Source organism: Chiloscyllium plagiosum, unplaced genomic scaffold (genome assembly GCF_037043375.1).
Source record: "Chiloscyllium plagiosum isolate Xiang-an unplaced genomic scaffold, Cpla_swu_hap1 HiC_scaffold_1, whole genome shotgun sequence".
Taxonomy (NCBI): domain Eukaryota; kingdom Metazoa; phylum Chordata; class Chondrichthyes; order Orectolobiformes; family Hemiscylliidae; genus Chiloscyllium; species Chiloscyllium plagiosum.
This window is the reverse complement of record NW_028270139.1, coordinates 150534517-150544198: the sequence shown is the minus strand read 5'-3', so window position 1 is coordinate 150544198 and position 9682 is coordinate 150534517. Positions and strand designations below refer to the sequence as shown.

Sequence of the window (9682 nt, the reverse complement as noted above, 5' to 3'; positions counted from 1 at the left end):
GGGTAAATGTAGGGGAATGGGTCTGGGTGGGTTGCTCTTCAGAGAGTCAGTGTGGACTTGTTGGGCCGAAGGGCCTGTTTCCACACTGTAGGGAATCTAATCTAATTACTCGTTGCTTTTCATCTGCCCAGAAAAAATAACATTCTTTTCACACACTGGGCTGGTCTGTGATGGAAAGATCAAACAAGTCAGGGTTCCCAAATAATAGCAATGCTTACTCAAACTCAAAGACAGTTGTGAGTGAATTTCTGCAGAATGTGCTTTACACTGAAATGACTCCACAGAGGCCAGTATCTCGTCACCAAGTCACCCTTTATTATATGTGAAGAGTCCTTGACACTGATCCAGCTCATTCGGAGGCAGCTCTCAAAATGAACAGTATGTCTGAAGCTCCTGTCAGCCAGGGCTCCCTGATTGAACAAGCTTAACAGCCCCAATCAGGGAGCTCATGATGTCCACCTGGCTACCATCACTACACTACGTTCCAATGATGCCTTGCCCATGTTTGACCTGATGCCATGAAGCTGATAGGGCCGTATTGTCCATTGACATTGTCAGTGGCTAGGTCAATGTTGGGTTTGTCTGTCCAGTTTAATTACTCATACTGAGTTAATTAGTTATACTGAACCTTCTTAATTCTTTGCAGACATCTGTCCTGTCTCCAAAATTACAAAAAATACTTGCAAGGCATGTGTTAGTCAATGAACTGAAGTCATGACCTTCATACGAAACATTAATTTGTTTTCAGTAAGAATGAGGAGGGAGAATTTTTTTTTTTGAGGCAGTTGATAGAGTCAGCAATATTGTGTCTTTTGACAAGAAAAGCAGAAGAAAGTACAAGAATTGCAGGGAAAATGTTCTCCTAATATTCAATTGCTAAAGGAAGTAACTGGCAATAACCAATGGGCAGAATCACCTGCTATCATATAATTTTGATTTTATGATCCGTTGCTATTTTTGCTGAAATATCGCTGTTCTAACTTGCCACAAATGTGAGAAGTTATAAATACCGAAATATCACACAAATACCTAAGGGTCAATTTTTTCATGCAAAGGGTGGTGTGTGGAATGAGCTGCCAGAGGAAGTGGTGGAGGCTGGTACAATCACAGCATTTAAAAGGCATCTAGATAGGTGAATGAATAAGGAGGGTTTAGAGGGGTATGGGCCAAGTGCTGGCAAATGTGACTAGATTAATTAGGATATCTGGTGGGCATGGATGTGTTGGACCGAAGGGTCTGTTTCCATGCTGTATACCTCTATGACTCTATGACATGTACACAGACGTTGAGATCCTAAACGTAAAGACCAGCAACAGGTGAAAAACAACAAAATTTGAGAAAAATGTTAGCAAATAAATTGAAGGAATTCTTTGAATTGAAAGAATGTAACTTGTCAGACAAACTGTTAAATTTCAAAAATGCATAGAGTCATAGAGTCATAGAGATGTACAGCATGGAAACAGACCCTTCAGTCCAACCCGTCCATGCCGACCAGATATCCGAACCCAATCTTGTCCCACCTGCCAGCACCCGGCCCATATCCCTCCAAACCCTTCCTATTCATATACCCATCCAAATGCCTCTTAAATGTTGCAATTGTACCAGCCTCCACCACATCCTCCGTCAGAAGTCACATGACACCAGGTGATAGTCCAATTTGAAATCACAACCTCTTGGAGCACTGCTCTTTCATCAGGGGAAGTGGGCAGTAGCAGCTTGGTTTGTTGTTAACACTTGCTTCTGAGTCAGTTTGTCAAGGGTACTAACCCTTCTCTCCCCTTCAGACAGTAGTTTGAATCCTATAGTGGGATTTGAGCTTATGTTGCCAGAACATTAGCCCCTGAATTATTAGACCAGCATGTCATTGTTATCAAGTTTTGAGAAGATTTGTAGCTCAGGTTGAGTTTCTGGGTGTAAGTTTGCTCGCTGAGCTGGAAGGCTCGTTTTCAAACTTTTCGTCACCACACTAGGTAACATCCTCAGTGAGCCTTCGGACGAAGCACTGCTGATAATTCCTGCTTTCTATTTGTATGTTTGGGTTTCCTTGGGTTGGTGATGTTATTTCCTGTGGTGACATCATTTCCTATGGTGATGTCACTTCCTATTCTTTTTCTCAGGGGGTGGTAAATGGGATCCAAGTCAATGTGTTTGTTTATGGAGTTCCAGTTGGAATGCCATGCTTCTAGGAATTCTCGTGCATGTCTCTGTTTGGCTTGTCCTAGGATGGATGTGTTGTCCCAGTCCAAGTGGTGTCCTGTCTTTTCTGTTTGTAAGGATATTAGTGAGAGAGGGTCATGTTGTTTTGTGGCTAGTTGATGTTCATGTATTCTGGTAGCTAGTTTTCTGCCTGTTTGTCCAATGTAGTGTTTGTTAAAGTTCTTGCACAGTATCTGTAAATTACATTAGTTTTGCTTGTCTGTAGAGGGACTTCCAAGTTCATTAGCTGCTGTTTTAGTATGTTGGTGAGTTTGTGGGCTACCATGATGCCAAGTGGTCTGAGTAGTCTAGCAGTCATTTCTAAAGTGTTTTTGATGTAGGAGAGTGGCTAGGGTTTCTGGATGTGTTTTATCTGCTTGGTTGAGTTTTTTGCTAAGAAATCGGTGAACTGTGTTCATTGGATACCCATTCTTTTTGAATACACTGTATATATAGGTGGTTTTCTTCTGCTCTGCATAGTTCCTCTGTGCTACAGTGTGTGGTGGCTCATTGAAATAATGTTCTGATGCAACTTTGTTTGTGGGTGTTGAGATGATTGCTTCTGTAGTTCAGTATTTTGTCTGTGTGTGTTGTTTTCCTGTGGATGCTGGTTTGAAGTTCCCCATTGGCTGTTCGCTCTACTGTGACATCTAGGACTCGCAGTTTGTTGTTGTTTTCCTCCTCCTTAGTGAATTTTATGCCAATAAGGGAATTATTGATGGTCTTGAAGGTTTCCTCTAATTTGTTTTGTTTACTGATGACAAAGTTGTCATCCACGTAGCGGACCCAAAGCTTGGGTTGGATGGTTGGCAGAGCTGTTTGTTTGAGTCTCTGCATTACTGCCTCTGCTAAGAACCCTGATATGAGAGGTCCCATGGGTGTTCCGTTGGTTTGTCTGTAGGTTTTGTTGTTGAAGGTGAAGTGGGTGGTAAGGCATAGGTCCACTAGTTTGACGGTACTGTCTTTGCTGATGAAGTTGGTGGTGTTTGGGTGTATGTGTTTTTGGGTCTTCTAATAGTGCAGTCAGTGCTTCCTTGGCTAGGCTGATGTTGATTGATGTGAACAGGTTCCTTACATACAGATAAGGAAGGGCACCACTTCGATTGGGACAACACATCCATCCTAGGACAAGCCAAACAGAGACATGCATGAGAATTTCTAGAAGTATGGTATTTTAACCAGAACTCTATCAACAAACACATTTACCCCATTTACCACCCCCTGAGAAAAAGAACAGGAAATTATATTGCCACAGGAAATGATGTCACCACAGGAAGTGACATCACCAACCCAAGAAAACCCAAATATATAAATAGAGAGCAGGAAACATCAGCAGAGCTTCATCCAGAGGTTCACTGAAGATGTTACCTTGTATGGTGATGAAACATCTGAAAATAAACCTTCCAGCTCAGCGAGCAAACCTGCATCCAGAATGTCATTGTTATGTTACAGTTTACCCCTTCACTTTTATGGTTGCTCTCTTCTCCTCAATTTCAATGTCTCTAAGCCTGGCTCTAATACCAGCTATAACAATAGTTATTCAAATCAACCTGAATCAGACACATTATATCACATCTCTGGAGCAGATTGGGAGAGTTGCTGAATAAAGAGACCTTGGAGTGCAGGTTCACAGTTCCTTGAAAGTGAAGTCACAGGTAGACAGGATAGTGAAGAAGGGGTTTAGTTTGCTTACCTTTATTGGTCAGTGCTTTGAGTGTAGGAGTTGGGAGTTGTATAGGACACTGGTTCAGCCACTTTTGGAATACTGTGTTCAATTCTGGTCTCCCTGCTGGAAGAAGGATGGTGTGAAACTTGACAGGGTTCAGAAAAGATTTACAAACATGTTGTCAGGGTTGGAGGGTTTGAGTTGTTGAGAGAAGCTTAATATGCTGGGGCTATTTTGGAGGCTGAGGGGTGACCTTTTAAAGGTTTATAAAATCATAAGAGGCATGGATAGGGTGAATAGCCAAAGTTTATTCCCAAGGCAGGGGAGTCCAAAACTAGATGGCATGGCTTTATGTGAGAGAGAAATGATTTAAACGGGACATAAATGGCAACTTTTTCATGCAGAGGGAGGTCCATCAGATGGGTGAACTGGCCAACAAGTGGCAAGTGGAGTTTAAGTTAGATAACTGTGAGGTGCTGCATTTTGGAAAGGTGAATCCGGGCAGGACTCATACACTTAATGGTAAGGTCCTGGGGAGTTTTGCTAAACAAAGAGACCTTGGAGTGCAGGTTTATAGTTCCTTGAAAGTGGAGTCTCAGCTAGACAGGATCATGCAGAAGGTGTTTAGTATAGAATTGCTACAATGTGGAAACAGGCCATTTGACCCTACAAGCCCACGCCGACCCTTTGGAGAATATCCCACCCAGACTAATGCACCTAGTCTACATATCCCTGAACACTACGGGCAATTTAATACGGCAATTTCACCTGACCTGCACAACTTTGGATTGTGGGAGGAAACCAGTGCACCCTAAGGAAACCCACACAGATACAGGGATGATGTGCAAACTCCACACAGACAGTTGCTCGAGGCTGGAATCGACTCTGGGTCCCTGGCGCTGTGAGGCTACACTGAGCCACCGTGTCGCCTTTCCTGTATTGATCAGAGTATTGAGTACAGGAGTTGGGAGGTCATGTTACGGCAGTACAGGACATACTGTTGGAATATTGTATGTAGTATTAGTCTCCCTCCTATAGGAAGGATGTAGTGAAACTTGAAAGAGTTCAGAAAAGTTTAACAAGGATGTTGCCAGGGTTGGAGTGTTTGAGCTTTTTGGGAGCGGCTGAATGGACTGGGGCTGTTTTCCCTGGAGCGTCGGAGGCTGAGGGGATATAGACCTTATAGAGGTTTATAAAATTACGATAGCATGGATAGGGTAAATAAGCAAAGTCTTTTCCCTGGAGTGAGGAGTCCAGAACTAGAGGGCATAGGTTTAGGTTGAGGGAGAAAGATTTATAAGTGACCTAAGGGGCAACCTTTTCACCCAGAGGGTGGTGCATGTATGGAATGAGCTACAAGAGAAGGTGGTGGAGGCTGGTACAATTATAACATTTAAAAGGCATTTGAATGCATATTTAATAGGAAGGGTTTAGAGGGATATGGACCACATGCTGGCAAACGGGACTAGATTAATTTAGAATATCTGGTCGGCATAGATGGGTTGGACTAAAAGTCCATTTCTGTGCTGTACAGCTCTATGACTCTGTGTCCCTCAGTATATAAACATGTACTTAATCATCAGGGAAATGGTTCGTTCAAGAGCTGAGGGTAGCTACTGTGGTATAATGGAATGTGCTAATCCAAATCTCTCAAAGGTTAACTGATTTGTCATTGATCAAAGTGACATCGACCTGTCATCTGAGAGTTTTAAACAGTTTCTGAAACACCAGGTTATATTCCAACAGGTTTATTTGGAAGCACTAGCATTTGAAGTGCTGCTTCTTCATCAGGCAGTTATGAAGCAGGACCATAGCACACAGAATTTATAACAACATATGACAGTGTCATGCAGCTGAAATGGTATATTGAACAAACCTAGGTTGTTAAGTCTTTTAGAATGAGTTTGCTGGTTTCAGTTCTTTAATATGTAAATCCTAGAACTTATTTTAGGTCACATTCTCAAGATAACTTGTTTTATAACAAAAGGTGGCATCTCTGCTCACCTGAGTCTGAGCTGAACTGAGCTCAGTCTAAGCTGAGATGTCACCTTTTGTTATAAAACTTTAAGTTATCTTCAGAATGTGTCTTAAAAGAAGTTCTGAGATTTGCATATCAAAGAATTCATATTAAAAGATGTCACCTTTCATGCCAAAATTCAATTATTTGACAATTGCAAGAACGTCTGAATCTATAAAATGTAGGAGCAAAAACAAGCCATCTGGCCTAAGACTGCTCCGCTATTAAATATTAGTAGGGGTGTGGAACGCACTGCCTGCAACAGTAGGAGACTCGCCAACATTAAGGGCATTTAAATGGTCATTGAATAGACATATGAATGAAAATGGAAAAGTGTAGGATAGATGGGCTTCAGATTGGTTCCACAGGTCGGCGCAACATCGAGGGCCGAAGGGCCTGTACTGTGCTATAATGTTCTATATTTTATGTTCTATGAAATCCTAGCTGACCCTAAAATCACTTTCCTGCCTTTTCCCCATAATCCTTGATCCCCTGACTGATTAAAACTCTGTCGAACTCAGCCTTGAATATACTAGTTTCCACAACCCTCTGCAGTAAAGAATTCCACAGATTCACCATCTTCTGAGAGAAGATATTTGTTCTGATCTCTGTTTTAAGTATGCCTCCATTTTGCCAGAGCGGCGAGGAGAGAAGGAGGAGTGAAGTGAGGGCTTAAATTATATTTGGGCAGTGGCTAAACCCGAGATACTATATGTGTAGTAGCTCCCTCCCGCACCCCTCCCCCCCCCCCCCCCACAACCGGAAGAAAAAAACCCTGTAAGGTAAGGCTTTTATTTCTTATCTTGCTTTTTCATTTATTTAAGTGCATTGTTTGGTTTTAGTTAGTTCATATAAAGCTAAGCTTACAATGGCAGGGGACCTCAAAACCCGTGGCATGTGATTCTTGCTTGATGTGGGAGCTTAGGAACGTACCTGACATTCCTGACTCTTACTCTTGCAAGAAGTGTGTCCAGCTGCAGCTGTTGTTTGACTGCATGATGGCTCTGGAGCTACGGATGGACTCACTGTGGAGCATCCGCAATGCTGAGGAGGTGGTGGATAGCATGTTCGGTGAACTGGTCACACCGCAGGTTAGGATTTCTGAGGGAGACAGTGAATGGGTGACCAAAAGACAGACAAAGAGTAGGAAGGCAGTGCAGGTGTCCCCTGCGGTTATCTCCCTCCAAAACAGGTATACCGTTTTGGATACTGTTAGGGGAGATGGCTCATCAGGGGAGGGCAGCAGTTGTCATGATCATGGCACCGTGGCAGGCACTGCTGTTCAGAAGGGAGGGAAAAAGACTAGTAGGGCCATAGTCATAGGGGATTCTATTGTGAGGGGAGTAGATAGGCGGTTCTGTGGCCGAAAACGGGACTCCCCGATGGTATGTTGCCTCCCAGGTGCTCGGACCAGGGATGTCACCGATCGCCTGCAGAGCATTCTAAAAGGGGAAGGTGAACAGCCAGTTGTTGTGATGCATATAGGCACCAATGATATAAGTAGAAAATGAGATGAAGTCCTGAAAGAAGAATTCAGGGAGCTAGGAGAGAAGTTAAATGGGAGGACCTTAAAGGTAGTGATCTCAAGACTACTACCACTGCCACGAGCCAGCTAGCATAGAAATGAAAAAATAGGCAGGATGAACACGTGGCTTGAGAAATGGTGTAGGAGGGAAGGGTTCAGATTTGTTGGACATTGGGACCAGTTCTGGGGAAGGTGGGACTATTACAAAAGGGACGGTCTACATCTGAACCAGACTGGAACCAATGTCCTTGGGGGAGTTTTTGCTACTGCTATTGGGGCGGTTTTAAACTAATGTGGCAGAGGGCTGGGAACCAGAAGAGAAAACAGTAGGCAGCGAGGTGGAGACTGAAAACGGTAAGAATTATGAAGATAACATTAATAAAGGGAAGAGTGGGCAGAAAGCAGGTGAGTGCAAAAGAACTGGTGGCCTGAAATGCATCTACTTTAATGCAAGGAGTACTGTGTGTAAGGCAGATGAACTTAGGGCTTGGATTGGTGCCTGGGAGTATGACGTTATTGCCACACAGAGACTTGGTTGAAGGAAGGGCATGATGATTGGCAACTAAATGTTCCAGGATATAGACGCTTCAGACAGGACAGGGAGGGAAGTAAAAGAGGGGGTGGAGTTGCATTGCTGGTCAGGGACGATATCATGGCTGTGCTAAAGGAGGACACTATGGAGGTCTTAGGTAGTGAGGCATTATGGGTGGAGCTGAGAAATAAGAAGGGTGCAGTTACATTGCTGGGACTGTATTACAGGCCTCCCAACAGTGAGCGTGAGGTAGAAGAACAAATAGGTAAACAGATTATGGAAAGATGTAGAGGCAATAGGGTAGTGGTGATGGGAGATTTTAATTTTCCCAACATTGACTGGGATACACTGAGCGTTAGAGGTCTGGATGGAGTAGAATTTGTATGAAGCATCCAGGAGAGTTTTCTAGAGCAGTATGTCAATAGTCCGACAATGGAAGGGGCCATATTGGACCTGGTACTGGGGAACGAGCCAGGCCAGGTGGGAGAAGTTGCAGTGGGGGATTTCTTTGGGAACAGTGACCACAATTCTGTAAGTTTTAGAATACTCATAGATAAAGAAGAGAGTGGTCCTAAGGGAAGAGTACTAAACTGGGGCAAGGCCAATTATATCAAAAATAGGCAGGAGCTGGGAAATGTGGATTGGACACAGCTATTTGAAGGGAAGTCCACATTTGAGATGTGGGAGGCTTTCAACCTTTGGTTAATGGTAGTGCAGGGTAGGCATGTCCTGTTGAAGGCAAAGGGTAGGAGGGGCAAGATTCGTGAACCGTCGATGACAGGAGAAATCATACAACTAGCCAAGAGGAAAAGGGAAGAGTACATAAGGTCGAGGCAGCTAAGAACAGAACGGGCCCTGGAGGAATATCGGAAGAGTAGGATAAATCTTAAACAAGGAATCAAGCAGGCTAAAAGGGGTCATGAAATAGCTTTAGCGAGCAGAATTAAGGAAAATCCCAAAGCATTTTATTCTTATATAAGTAGCAAGCGGGTAACTAGAGAAAGGATTGGTCCACTAAAAGATAACTAAGGAAGGCTGTGTGTCGAACCTGAGAGAATGGCTGAGATTCTGAATGATTACTTTGCATCAGTGTTCACTGAGGAGAGGGACATAATGGATTTTGAGATTAGAGATAGAAGTTTGATTAGTCTGGATCACGATGATATAAGTAGGAAAGATGTGTTGGGTAGGCGAGAGGTTATTAAGGTGGACAAATCCCCAGGATCGGATGGGATCTATCCCAGGTTGCTGAGGGAGGCGAGAGAGGAAATAGCTGGGGCCCTGACAGATATCTTTGTGGCATCCTTAAACACAGGTGAGGTGCCAGAGGACTGGAAGGTTGCTCATGTTATCCCCCTGTACAAGAAGGGTAGTAGGGATATTCCGGGTAACTACAGACCAGTGAGCCTGATGTCAGTGGTGGGAAGTTGCTGGAGAAGGTACTGAGGGATAGGATCTATTTATATTTCGAAAAGAATGAGCTTCTCAGTGATAGGCAACATGGTTTTGTGTGGGGGAGATTGTGCCTTACCAACTTAATAGAGTTCTTCGAGGAAATTTCCAAGTTGATAGATGAAGGAAGGGCTGTTGATGTCATATACATGGATTTTAGTAAGGCATTTGATAAGGTTCCCCATTGTAGACTAATGGAGAAAGTGAAGTCACATGGTGTGCAGGGTGTTCCAGCTAGGTGGATAAAGAACTGGTTGAGCAACAGGAGACTGAGAGTAGTAATTGAAGGGAGTT

The 9682-nt window shown here is 43.5% G+C and overlaps 1 pseudogene across 1 annotated transcript in view; it reads right to left on the bottom strand.

Moving 5' to 3' along the window:
• Positions 1-299: 299 nt before the first annotated feature.
• LOC122552626 (N-acetyllactosaminide beta-1,3-N-acetylglucosaminyltransferase 4 pseudogene) overlaps positions 300-9682 on the bottom strand; it is an 80394-nt pseudogene continuing 71011 nt past the window's right edge. The window contains exons 3-4 of the transcript XR_015758515.1: positions 3890-3985; positions 300-3318 (exon numbers count right to left, since the gene is read on the bottom strand). The product of XR_015758515.1 is annotated as an N-acetyllactosaminide beta-1,3-N-acetylglucosaminyltransferase 4 pseudogene, transcript variant X4 (transcript). The remainder of the gene's footprint in view (positions 3319-3889; positions 3986-9682) is intronic.